Source organism: Micromesistius poutassou, assembly GCF_964030765.1.
Source record: "Micromesistius poutassou genome assembly, chromosome: 11".
Lineage (NCBI taxonomy): Eukaryota > Metazoa > Chordata > Actinopteri > Gadiformes > Gadidae > Micromesistius > Micromesistius poutassou.
The window spans coordinates 14,977,874-14,991,364 of NC_140281.1; the positions used below are offsets into that span (position 1 = coordinate 14,977,874).

At 42.4% G+C, this 13,491-nt stretch overlaps 1 long non-coding RNA gene across 1 annotated transcript; it reads left to right on the plus strand.

Moving 5' to 3' along the window:
- The first annotated feature begins 3,848 nt into the window (after positions 1-3,848).
- Positions 3,849-12,927, plus strand: LOC311355835. The gene is made up of 3 exons (XR_014637536.1): positions 3,849-3,912; positions 4,032-4,127; positions 12,780-12,927. It is a non-coding gene; the product is annotated as an uncharacterized lncRNA (long non-coding RNA).
- The last annotated feature ends 564 nt before the right edge of the window (positions 12,928-13,491 follow it).

The window sequence follows — 13,491 nt, forward strand, 5'->3', positions numbered from 1 at the left end:
GAGCCAGAAATTATCATTTTATTGGTTATGTTTTATCTTTTATTGGAGGAGTGGGAGAAGATTCACCGCCGGAGCCGGCGGGTGAAGAGGAAGAGAGGACGTTGGCTTAACGTTAATTAGTTTAACGTTATATGTCTAGCGTTAATGTAATTGAACTTTGACAATAAAGTTACATATTTAAAATGGTCCCAACCTTACTTTTATATAAAAAAAATGTTTTACGTAGTTTTGTCATTAAATATGTATTCGCTGCAGCTGCTGCTTCCGCTCTCTCCGCGCCATTTCTGAAAAAATATCCAACGCGCAATGAATGTTGGGATACGTCGGGCCGTGAAGGATGCATCCGATGCGTCCTTCAAATCCGGGAAACGAAGGCTGCATATCTCGGCCACATTCGAAGGACCCTTCGAAATGGGACAGCACTTGACGCGCCGCTGTGACGTATGCAGTCTTCAAATGCGTCCTTCGAAGGATGCAACCCCTGAATTGGGACACAGCCGTGGACTCACTCGACAGAGGGAACATCTGAGGGGTGTTCCACAAAGCCGGTTTTATCACTTACCCAGCTAAGTTAACCCAGGGTTAGCGGCAACCCTAGGTTTTCCGTTCCAAAATGACCACGGCATGTAAGTTGCTATGGAAACATATGCTCTCAATCAAACCTGGTCGGAGCAGGTTTTGCGCAGGTTAAGTTTGGAAGATAACCCGGTTTTTCTCAGAGTAGGCTATTTAAACCCACGTTTATCGCAGCTTTTACGTGTTCGCCTATTGATATCGGAGCGCAAATAATTTGTGCAATTCACAGAGAGATTAATTAGACCACGGCTCGACATATTGTCCTTTCCGGATGACTTTTTGCTGGAGAGATATAGTTTTTCACGTGATTATTTGATATATTTAAATAGCCTTCTCCAACCCTACATTGCAAATGTTACCAATCGTGGATCTGCCCTCAGTTCACTACAAACAATTTGCATAGCTTTCTGTTTTTTTGCGACGGGTAGCTTTTTGTACAGTGTAGGAGATGCTGAGCACATAGGCAAAGCTACCGTCTGCCGCTCCGTGCGTCTGTCTTGCGCTGAAGCGGTTGTTGCGTAACTTCATGGAGTTTCACCAACTTGCAGGTCAGCATTATCTACTTTAAGTGTTCCCAAATGGCTCCGAAATTATCCTTGTTGACTTTTCATCTGGGTGTTATATTTCAGGATTTCCTAATGTAATTGGGTGCATTGATGGCACACATCCAATGTGAGCAATACATTTCAACAGGGTGCGTTGCATTATGAACATATCATAGACCTCATATAATTGTTGTGCTTGTGCAAGATAGCTCAAAGTTTGTATTTGATCGCAGGGCAATTCGATGGGGATCTCATAGGAGATCGAGGGTATCAATGCCTCCCGACGCTCATCACCCCGTACCCTAATCCCGCTCCTGGACCATAGACAACATTTAACCTGGCACACAGCAGAACCCGCGTTAAGATTGAAAATACATTCTGGATATTGAAGTCCAGATTCCAATGCCTACGTGGACTAAGAGTTTGTCCGGAACGGGCATGCGATGTAATTGTTGCATGCGCCGTCCTCCACAATATAGCCACTCTGCGCAAAGAGATGCCTCAACACTTTACCCATTCCTCGAGGAGGAACACATTCGCAAATGTTTGTAAGGGGCTGACAAAGGATGCGAGACCACATTTGCAGAAATCATTTAAATAAAAAAAAATAAAAAAAACACTTTTCTTCCATCATTTTTATTCTTTAGTTGCTGAGGGAGGAAAAAGAATAATTAGTACCTTGATCGGTAAAATATGCGGCCCGTTTCGCCATTTTGATCAGGATTTCCATGATCCATACATCATGTCTTTATAGGTTTGCCGTGAACGCGCACAACCCTGTGTTAACCAACCCCGTGTTGATTGAACTAATTCATAACCGGTGCTGTGGAACCGACAGCTCTGGGTTAGTCGGCACAGGATCGGACAACCTAGAGTTCAGCGTTAACTCTGTGTTTGTTAAACCTCCGTTCTTGGAACACCCCTCTGTATGCAGCTGTGGAAAGCCTGGGAACAGCACCGGTTACACTAAAGAGCCTTCTAAATCCCACTGAGAACCAGCCTGGGACTATAAAAGCTGTCCTGGACTTCATAACGGCCACTGGATTACTCCTATGGAAATAGGATGGACTGACTGCGTCTGAAATATATATATATATATATATATATATATATATATATATATTTATTTATTTATTATTAATTTAATTTTATTTATTTGTTTATTTTTGTTTAGTGGTTTATTTATTTATCTAATTATTGGTCCTGTGGGTGGCAGCAATGTGCCGCAAAGGCATACAGACTGCCGGAAACTAAAAGAAGAAGAAGAAAGTAAAAGTCGTGCGTTTTGAAGCGTGAATTTAATTTAAGGAGAGCTAAACGAAATAAATAAACAAATAGCCTAAATATAGAGTTGTTCAAAAGTTTCAACCATGCAACCAACTATATCATTCATTTGTTCACTTAATTTGTTATTATCGTTGTGCAACCAGGACTGTCGTATCGCAAGTTGTTTAATGAGAACACAATTCTGTGTTTAGCTAGGCTAGTTGCACACGTCTTTTTTTATGTAGACTAGCCTAGTCAAGGCCTGCGGTTCGATGAATACTTTTCTATTAGATGTAGGTACCCAATGTGTTCGCGTTATCCATGCAACATGGCCTTTTCATGCATTTTAATTGCCCATAGATAGGCTACACCAGCGGTCCTCCGCGGGACATTCAGATGTTAGCAGATCTTAGCTAGATTCCTGACCGGGCCTATGGCCGGCGGCGGAACCCCGACCGCGGAGCCCCCCGGCGGCGGAGCTAAGATCTGAATATTAGCCCCAGCTTGATGATTCGGATCTTAGATTATGGTAGGTGAAAAGTTTGGACCCCTGGGCTACACTATCCATTGGAAATTGACACAGTTTCTCGTCGGTGAGTTCCCCTTAGCACTACAGGCATCATGCACGTGATCAGACCACCAGCTCTGTCCTTGGAGTTGTAGGTCGTAGCACATTGAGACTAGTGCCGCGATCAGTCGACCGCCTATTTATTTTTGTTCTCCCGTCAAACGGCTCACTGTAAATTCACCTCCGCACAAGTCTGTGCGCTGTGCGCGCCCTGCTGGTTAATCTGCTATCCTCTTTCTTCCCCCTCCCCCCGCCTTCACTGCTGCTTTGATATGAAAAATGGCTGAGGCAGGTGAGTCCTCCGAATCAAGTCGAGTATTTCAGGCCAACTGGTAGAGGAGTGTCACAGCTTTCAAACACACAAACCATAAAGCCTATGGACGCCTCAGAACGGACTAGTCAACGCGGTGCGGCATCACTCGGGCAGGTTGGTGTGTGTGTGTTTTCAAAGTAACAAACTCAAGGCCGATGCATGCGTCCAAAACTATTCGTTCAAAACCAAATAAACAACAAAAACAGCGTCCCTTATTCGCTTTAAATACTTTATTTACCGCGCCGTATTAATTCCCAAGTTTTGAAAAGAAAAGAAAGTATTTGAAGCGAATAAGCGACGACACACACGCACGAACACACGTGCACGCACGTTCATTCACGCAAGCAGGCACCCACTACAACCTGGAGAGGCTGTAAATGCTTTTAAAAATGATAATGGCTATAGACAATTTTTGACAGGTTACAAATTCTCCCAATTTACTTACTATTCCTCTGTACATATTTGTTTTTTCCTGCATTTTACAGATTTGTGAGGAGTTTTTCTGTATTACAAACAAAGATCTACTCGGAACATTCAGAACTGCTGTAGAAAAATATGCGCCCCTACTGCTGAGTTTCTACCGCGCCCGAAAAACAGAGTTTGGCAAGGACCTGAAGGAGATACTGAGAAAGCTTGATGATGAGGTGTGTGCACAGTACAGTACCAAACAATACTTTTGCCCAGATGAAATTCAATCTGTTGAATTACAATTAGTCTTGCTATTATTAGAGCTATCTTTCTGTTTTTTCTTTTTTTCTTTGAGACCACCAACATCGTCAGACACGGCAAGGAAGCAGCCATGAAAGGACTTCCTGTGTTCCTACGTGAAGATCCTAATCTACTTTTCAAGCAGTGTCTTGTAAGTATTAATGGTCATTAATATAAATTTTACAAGCATAGAGATACAATTGTAAAATGAAGATACTGTAATTGAAAATACTACACAAGTAGATACTGTAATTGAAAATCTGAAAGTTTATTTCTGTTTCGCCCTCGGACTGCTTGAGAGAGGGAAGGGAAGTTAATTGCTTGTCTTATATAAAAGCTTATTGGTTGTGAAGTGAGTCCCTCTAGCACATTTGTCAGGGGTTTCAGATTATACCATGAGGAAGATGCTGCTTTGATATACAGGTTGTTGTCGGCAGATGTTAGACCGAGGCTACCTGCTTTGGCTAGAACTAGGGGGCTAGATCACAGCCATATCACTCACCACCTGTCAGGTCATTCTTTTGATACTAGTGATTAGGTCTAGGCCTCTACAGGCTACAAGCTATTATTTTTCTTACAGTCCGAGTTTAATGTTCTGGGCCACATAACTACAAGGGTGATATACTCTTCTACATTGGGTTGGAACCATTTCCTTGGTTTTGTGGACATTGCAGGTTATGCTGGTGAGCTGGCACACATCTCACAGGGGTGAATTATACCATAGATTATAGATAGATAGATTATACCATGAGGGAAGATGCTTTTATTGAGCTGGCTCCTCTCTGCTCTTTTATCTGTTTAAATGTGCGCTATGCATGATGGTGGAAGTTCAGTTTGTATTATTTGTTTAAATTTCTTGGTTGATGCTTTTGCCCAACAGAACGTAGAGTAGGTTTAAAGTTTAGGATCACTTTGAATGTTCTTGTTTTCAATGGAAACACACATGAGTTATCCTGCATAGGAAATATAGGAGACCAAATCCTGTCTTTATTCATTTTTTCCAGATTCATATGGCGGTCTTATCATGGTAAACTAGCTCATTGTCAGGTGTTTAACAGAGACACACACTCGGAGACAGTAAAGAAAGACGGGTCCTAGCTGCTACGCGCGTTTGATGTGCTCTCACCGTTCTCATGCACACAATTGTTTTTTTAAATACATAAATTAAAGGCTTGCGGTTTGTCCACGATGCAGCCTATATGCGGGAAATTACGGTAGTGTAGTTTACATAGTTTTCATAGTTATCAGCCTACATGCTGCTGAGAAGACCATAGTTTTTTGACAACACCCTCAGGGGTCGCATAGCTATTGGATCATGAGGAGATATTAGCTGAATGCTAGGAAATGTTATTTGTTTAAAGGTCCCATGGCATGCTATTTTATGGATGCTTTAATAAAGGTGTTAGTGGGCCCCTAATACAGTACTTGAAGACGTTCAAGAAATTCAGCCTTGGTGCAGAGTTACAGCCACTACGAGCCAGTCCCACAATGAGCTCTCCACAAACGTGCCGTTTTTAGAGGCGGGTCAAGGTGTAGGGTGAGAGTGTGGCCCTGAGCAGCTTGCAGCCACGGTACCATGCGCTAGTGTTTACAGTGGAACACTGAACACTCCGGGTGCTCCGGCGGGAGTCCTGGAGCTCTATATCTAAATAATATCATATTATATTTAGATATCTATATAATATATATTATCATGGTCAAAAGCTGTTTGCGCCTCCGTATGATATTATGAATCTCAAACGACTGCGACGGGTTCTCAGACGCCTCTGGTTCTTCCACGTCAATATTAAGTAGGCTACAGATTGTTGCCCGCGGTTGTCTGCGTCGGGTTGGTTGAGAAGGAATTGGGAACCGCGACATGGAGGAGAAAAGGATTGTTGCCCAGGATTGTCCGTCGGAGCCCCGCGGAACGCTGGCTGCCCCCGGGGCTGCCCGCCCAGCCCTGCTGCCACGGCAGTGGTCCGTCGGAGCCCCGCTGCCCGCTGGCCACCCCCGGGGCTACCTGCTGAACGCTGGCCAACCCCGGGGCTGCCCGCCCAGCCCCACTGCCCGCTACAGCGGGGCTCCGACGGACAATCCTAGGAAACAATCCTTTTTTCCTCCATGTCGCGGTTCCCAATTCCTTCTCAACCAACCCGACGCAGTCTAGTCTTTTCACCAAATGGGAGCTTTATGCAAGCTTGCGTTATTGTGTTGCATGTTATGCGCCATGAAGGCCGCCTCATACCTCCGGATCCGGACGAAATTTGTCCGTCCGTACTAAACGTTGTCTCCGGGACTACCCTTCATACCTGCGTCCGGTTTCAGTGTTATGGATGTTACGCAAAACAACCTCTAGAGGGCAGTGACTGTCGTGTATAAAATGACCGGCATCGACAATCGCAAACATGGTATCTGTAGAGGAGATGATTATGCTCTGTGTCATCCGGCACAAAGTGTACGTGGAGGTGGCATGTGGCACCCCTCACCAACCTGCAGATTCTCTGCTCAAAATTTAAATTCAAAAAAGTTTTATTGGCATAAAAAATATACATTTGCATTGCCAAAGCAGGTGAACAATAAAATTATAAGGTCAAGTATATAGTATAATATAAGTATAAAACGTTAAATACAAAATATATATACATATCAGTTATTATAGGCCTACTACTACGTGGTTGGGACTTCTGCCTCTACTGCCGCCTCGATCTCCGGTGGTAGTGCTCCGGTTTGTCCGGAGCACTCCGGATTCGTAAGCTCAGAGGTGACAGACCCACTGACGGACGACCTCCGGGACCAGACAAAAGCGTCCGTATCCGTATTTACCGTAGGGTGTGAATGGGCCTTTACACCAACAGCGGAATGGTTATCCAAATAACAAAGAACACTTGTGTTACAGTGTGTATTCACACACACACATGTGGCGCTCGCACGGTCCTAGCTCATTGTCTCATTGGCGGGCCAAATTCTCTGGGCGGGCCAAGCAGAGAAAGGGGAGGTAACATGGCCCCATATGACGTCATATGGGGCCGGAAGCCAAATCGAAGCGTTTCAGCGATCCTTTTTTCAAAGACGGTACAAGATAGCTACTTCTCGGTTTACACCTAACGCAATTTTTAGCTACTGGGGGACCATAGGGAGGCTAGGGGAACTCAACTTAATGTTAGAAAACCTCAAAGTGAAAATTTCATGCTATGGGGCCTTTTAAATGGCTTATTAATTCATAGGGCTCCTTTTTAGGTATAGGCCCATTTGATTGTTGTTTCTGCTGATCAGGTGCACCAACCCATTGCAGCAGCAAATTTGATGATGGAGGTGTGATTGCTGCTCTGCAGCGGGTGCATCACATAGCCCTGGGCAGAGCCGTATATAGAGAGAGTTCTGCCAACTGAAATCATGGGTGCCATCTTGTAGACCCAAGTCAGCTCACTGTACAATGTCTGCCAATGGAACGAAGATGGGATGTTGCAACAAATCGCTCATTATCATCATAAACTGTTTGTGAATGTTAAAAGGTTTCTCATACTTTGCTAAAATATAAACGATTTTACAAATATATCACGTTGAACGTCTCGAGAAGACTATTATTAAAGACAATTATGCCTACATCACCTACAGGGCTCCAGACTAACTTTTTCACAGGTAGCACTGGTGCCACCTAGCTTTTCATTTAGTAGCACCAAAAGAAATTAGGTAGCACCATATTTTTCTTTGTATAGCGTGTTATTAATACATGACCTTATGTTTATGAAAGATTGACAAATAAATAGATGAAGAATAAAAATAAAGATAGATAAACGCCTTAAATTAAGCACATAACATGGAATATTTATATTTACACACACACACACACACACACACACACACACACACACACACACACACACACACACACACACACACACACACACACACACACACACGGAAATTATAATTAACCTATAGAGCATTTTTCCATATAGTTATTATCATTTGGCTATATGAGACACACTCCTTACCTTCTGCATGGGCATGTTCAACCACAATATGGCCAATAAGAATATTGGTTTTCCATCTTCAACGATACGGGCATATATAATCTCGCACTCTTTGGTGGATTTGTCAGTGGAACCATCAAGCATGAACGAGAGGTAGGGGGCGGATGCGACTTTGTCAGCGGTCTTTCCCTTGAGTGTGTCTGCTATAACTCCCACAAATTGTGCACACGCATTGTCGTTGGAATATGTGGGGTTGACGTTCAGTCCGTTATTCTTCATCATTTTGTGAACAGGAGTTCCTCTTTAGCGATGTTGTAGGCGGTGTTAAACTTGATGATCATTTGTTCATTCTCCGCCGAGCGATTGGTCTCATCTATCCGATTAAATGAGGTGGGGAGAGACTGGGAGCTTCATGTGATGCAGCGGTCCCTGCACGTCTTGTGCTTTTGGCTTTCATTGTGTAATTTTAATGACTGAACTTTGAATTGTGTAGACCCATTTACAAAATGTGTTTTGCCTGCAACGGACGGGCCACATGTCCTGCAGTACACACACCATGGTTTGTCCCTCATAACGCAACCACAGGAACTGCGCCAGCCATTTTTGTTGAAAACAATACTTTTTTTTTTTCTCCCCACTCCTCCCCGCCTCTTTCGCCAACCTGTCACTGTCCTCTTCAGAATAAGAATCTGAGATTCTTTTTGCTTCCTCTGCTAACCCTTCTCCAGCACCAACAACAGCCTCATTTGTTTCCTCCTCCGAGACATTTTTCTTCTTAAAATAATCTACTATCGACCGCTTCATATCTGCTCGTCCTCCTGCAAGTAGCACCGGAGCGACCTCATTAAATTTTAACTCACACCTTAAGAAATTAGGTCGCATATGCAACCTAATAGGTCGCACTCTGGAGCCCTGATCGCCTATCAGTGGAGCCGCGTTCACCTTCTCCGATAGTCGTCGCCGTGTAGCCTACGATTACTTATTGAGACATTGGCTAAAAATTACAACTTCTTGGTTATTTATTTTAATCTAGACTATAAATACTTCCCCTAAACATCAAATGAACCCTTCTCGTAGCCTACTTAGGTGTCATGATCAGACTGTGTCTATTGTTAAAAGTCTGACTGATGACTAATGCCCAAGGGAAAAAAGACCATACACGTATGATTTTGTTTATCAATTAAAGAGTTTTCTTTCATAAAAAATGAATCAGACGTTAGCAATATAAAAATAACTTTGGTTACTTCTTAGACTATAACTTATAATACATTCTGAATGTTTGCATTCAAATCCTAGCAGTACGCAATAATTTGTACAACATTTAAACAACAGACTCTCAGGAAGATCCTCCAACAGGAAAATTCATATTCAATATTCATATTAAAATATCAACAGTGAAATCAGGGAAGAGCCATTAAAACATCTCAAATATTACGGTAAAAGTATACATTTTGTATTAGACAATCTTTAATATCTTTACTTCTTACACTATATAGCGTATAATACATTCTGAATACATTCTGAATGTTTGCATTCAGAGATGGTTCATCTTCAGTCCGTTTCGTTTGGTGGGTCTGCTGGGCGGTGTCGGTGGGGTGAAGACGAACAGTGTTGGGATGGAATTTGGCTTGAGCTTCCTAACACCATCAGCTCTGTGACTCTAACTGTGTCTCATCGAAGTGGTCCTACAAATGGAGTCAGACATTTTAATGCAATTTCAAAGAGAAAGTAAATGATGGTAATGGATTTTCACAGAATGGCATCTAACCAATGCATAGTTATTGCATGGATTACATAAGCGCTTTGGCACCATGCTGTTTGCACTAGACTCTAGACAAGAGTAACATAAATCTCTCCAGCAAACATGAACTGACCATGTATTATCTGTAACTCGAGAAATAGCTGACCAAGCAATGCTGCAAAAGGGCATTTGTTTGCAATATATCCACATGATTTCCGTGCAAAGTTAATCACAATCTTTCTGACATGCATGAACATAAACAAAGACAATGCAGCCGGTGTTTTGAAAGAATGCAGGGTAAAATGCGGCAGTGCAGAAAGATAGCACGTCAAGTAGGCTAGCCTTGCAATGATGTAGTATTAATAGTCATTATTCTAAAAATTGCATAGATTTTCACAGAATGGCATCTAACCAGTGCATACTTATGCATACTTATGCATGAAAGAGCCTGGGGGGTATTCCATCAAAGTCGCTAACGAAAGCAGCGATTAGTTGATTAAGCCAGGTTAGAACTAGCGCCAACTTCCACTTGAGGCTTAAGCCGTTCCATCAACGCAGTTCAGCCGCGCCTTGCTCAGGTTAGTTCAAACCAGGCTCACGTTATCCTGGATTACGCGCGTTCACGAGATATGTAACCAGCCCAGAACCGTGAATGTCGAATCATGGATCAAATGTCCGAAAAGGACCGAGCGGGATCTTTTCCAGCGGCGAACAGAAGCTGCTTGTGGAGGTCTATGAGGAGTACACGCATATAATAACTCAAAAAGGGAACACCGTAACCATTAATAGAAACAGGGAGGCTGCCTGGCACAAAAATCGGCGATCAGTTGAATGCATAAGTAGTATTAAGCGTAACATATTTTAATTTAATATTGACCATGGATTTAAAAGCAGGGAGATAGTCTCGAGTTCTCGTGTCAGACTTGCACCCGGTCGTCCGGGGTTCTATCCCCACGCAAGTAATAGTAATATAGGAAGGATTACTAGAGAAATCAAGTAACTTTTCATGCCATTTATTTTCCATTTCTTTGAATATTCTTAATTAGGGAATTAATAAAGGGAATTACAAAATGTAGCCAACGCCAAGAATACTACGCATTAGGCTAGTCTAGACGCGAACTCAGGTCGTGCGTATCACAGGGCAAGTGCTAGACCATTCACCCAGCCGCTGATTACTGATGATGCGATAATACATGGATTTGTGTAAAAATGTGTTTGAAAAATAGCCACAGTGATAATAGATAGCAATTCATTGAATTATTTCATTTAATCTTAGACCCTTAGTGAAAATATACGCTGTTTGTACTTCATATATGTACATTTATGACAAAATTGTGAGGACTAGGCTTGGCGGAACCTTCTGATGGTACAATTGTTGCTGACAGGTGGATTTCTCTGAAACACCGCTCAAGTTAGCCTGACAGTTAACCTGCTCCCGACCAGGTTAGTTTGGTCGGATAAATTGCCATGGTTACTTAGCGGAAATTCCCTTAAGTGACGTTCATGGAACGCAACTCTAGCTGAAAGAAGCCCGGCTTTACGTTTAGCTTGATGGTTGTTTGGTCGGATAAGTTGCCATGGTTACTTAGCGGAGATTCCCTTAAGCCACATTAATGGAACGCAACCCTAGCTGAAAGAAGCCAGGCTAAGCAAAATAAGCCCGGCTTTGGGTTTAGCTTGGTTGATGGAATACCCCCCTGGTGGAAAAATACAGACGGCAGATGCAGGTTGTTTGTCCCGGAGTTCAGTGCTAGCATTAGCATAAAAAAGGCGCAAAGAGCTAGCGAGCATCGTGTAGCTTAACACTACTAGGCTAAGTTCAAATCAAATTCACTTTGGTTAGTACTTTTTTCGAAGCATGCCATGAATTGATGGGGTACAATAATATTTTCCAAATGTGTTTTCTTTACAAAGTCCATGATAGAAATGTTCTTACCTCACACAACAAGGAAAAATTATTCGGCTTCCAGTTCATCCTTCTGACCCTCTGCTCCCACAATTTCCTCCTAGTAGGGTCCTGAGGGAAATGATGCAGACGTTTACCACGTCCGGGCCTTAGAGAGCAACCATAGGCTACACAACACGGCATTTTCTTTCGAAAAGTAATGATATTACAGATATATATTCCTCTCTTGTAAGTTGTCGCACTTGCCTTGATAGCATGGTAATGACGATTGATTAATGTTTGGTCTGTAAGATGGCGTACACAAAACACGTGACTACCTTTGAACCAATCCACGACAGAATTGTCCTGAACGTTCTAAACAGAGTTGGCGGAACTCTCTCTATATACGGCTCTGGCCCTGGGAAGCACTTGTGCTGAGGGATAGTGGATGTCACATTTCCTACTCTGGCCACCTGTGATCGGTTCTTTTAAGCAATCTTACACAAGATGGCGTTCTTGAATGTCATTGGTACACAAAGCACAGCCGTAGGAACGAGGTGCTTGCGCCGAGTTCCGAAGTCCTGTGCTTCAAGTACCAATAATGACATTCAAGAACACCATTGAGTGTAAGATTGCAAATCAATAACACAAACCATCTTCATTATCAACAATATTGTAAAATGTTTTCATATTGTGGGTTAATTTGCCCTCAAATTCAAGCTTTCTGCCCGAGTTCATCTCCATCAGAAAATAGTTCCTATAGTAAAAGCGCCTCGTTCCTACTGCGTAAGTGAAACTATGTAACAGTTGAACGTTGTTATGGAAACTAGGCTCATGAAAGTAGTTTCGGCTAGTTAGCGTAGCGATACTTTCTGTAATTAGGCCCATTATTTTTGTCCGTTCTTTCACCAGGCATTTAAACACACTCTAGAATGGGAATTGACAAATCGGAGTGCTTGCTTAAACTTGTGTGTTATTGAATACCACATTAAGTCAGCTTTACAAATTTTCTCATTTTTCCCATGGACAGCACCAGATAGGCTTGAATGACGGGGATATGGATCAGTATACACCGGAATGGTCCTTCAACAACAAAGCTAAAATGACAGACAACTTCATATTGGATATGACAATCCAATTTGAGATGCCTGGCTCCCTACAAGACGTAGTATGTGATGTGAGTTTGAATTGAAAATCATATTTCTTAATGTCCTCAAACAGGAAACTGATCCAGATGACGTGGCTGCCAAGGGAGTCACTGTGGGAATTCTGTATGTCCTGTGTGGCTGAAGCCTCATCCCCCAAGATCCAAAACATCGCACTCATCTTAGAGGAATCCATAGTAGTAAAGGACCTTCCGGATACTCCCATGGCCTACCTTCTCTGCCTCCTTTATGCACTCAATATTTCCTATCCGGAGGACCTTAAGTACACCTTTGAAACACGTGTTCCTGGATAATGGCCCAAAATGCTCTAACTGTGTGCGATCTCTAAAGAAAAAGCTTTGTCTTGTCTAAACGTTGCAAAAAGAAAAGTGAAATAAAGAAACAGGTTTTCCCTCTTGGAGTCAGCTCTGATTAGCAGCTGTGAAATTTGACAAGTTTACATAATTGTTTTGTGTTGTGTTCTCAGACTAATTGTTGGTTAATAACTCAGAAGTTTGTAAAATGTGTGTTACACCCATTTGTAAGTTATGTAGTTATATATGTTTTTCAAGTTATACCTGAATATTTGGCCATATTGTTGAATTTGAAATTCACACTTTGATCACTGACAAGCAGCTGTGAATGACATTTAACACTGAACTTTTTCATGTTAATTCTCTTGATGCCCATAGTCATCTCTGACCAGTAGCTGGCAAACTAATGTTTTAAGTGTTTATCACACATTTTATTGTCTTAAATTGTATTTTACATGCATCTGAGCAGGGATG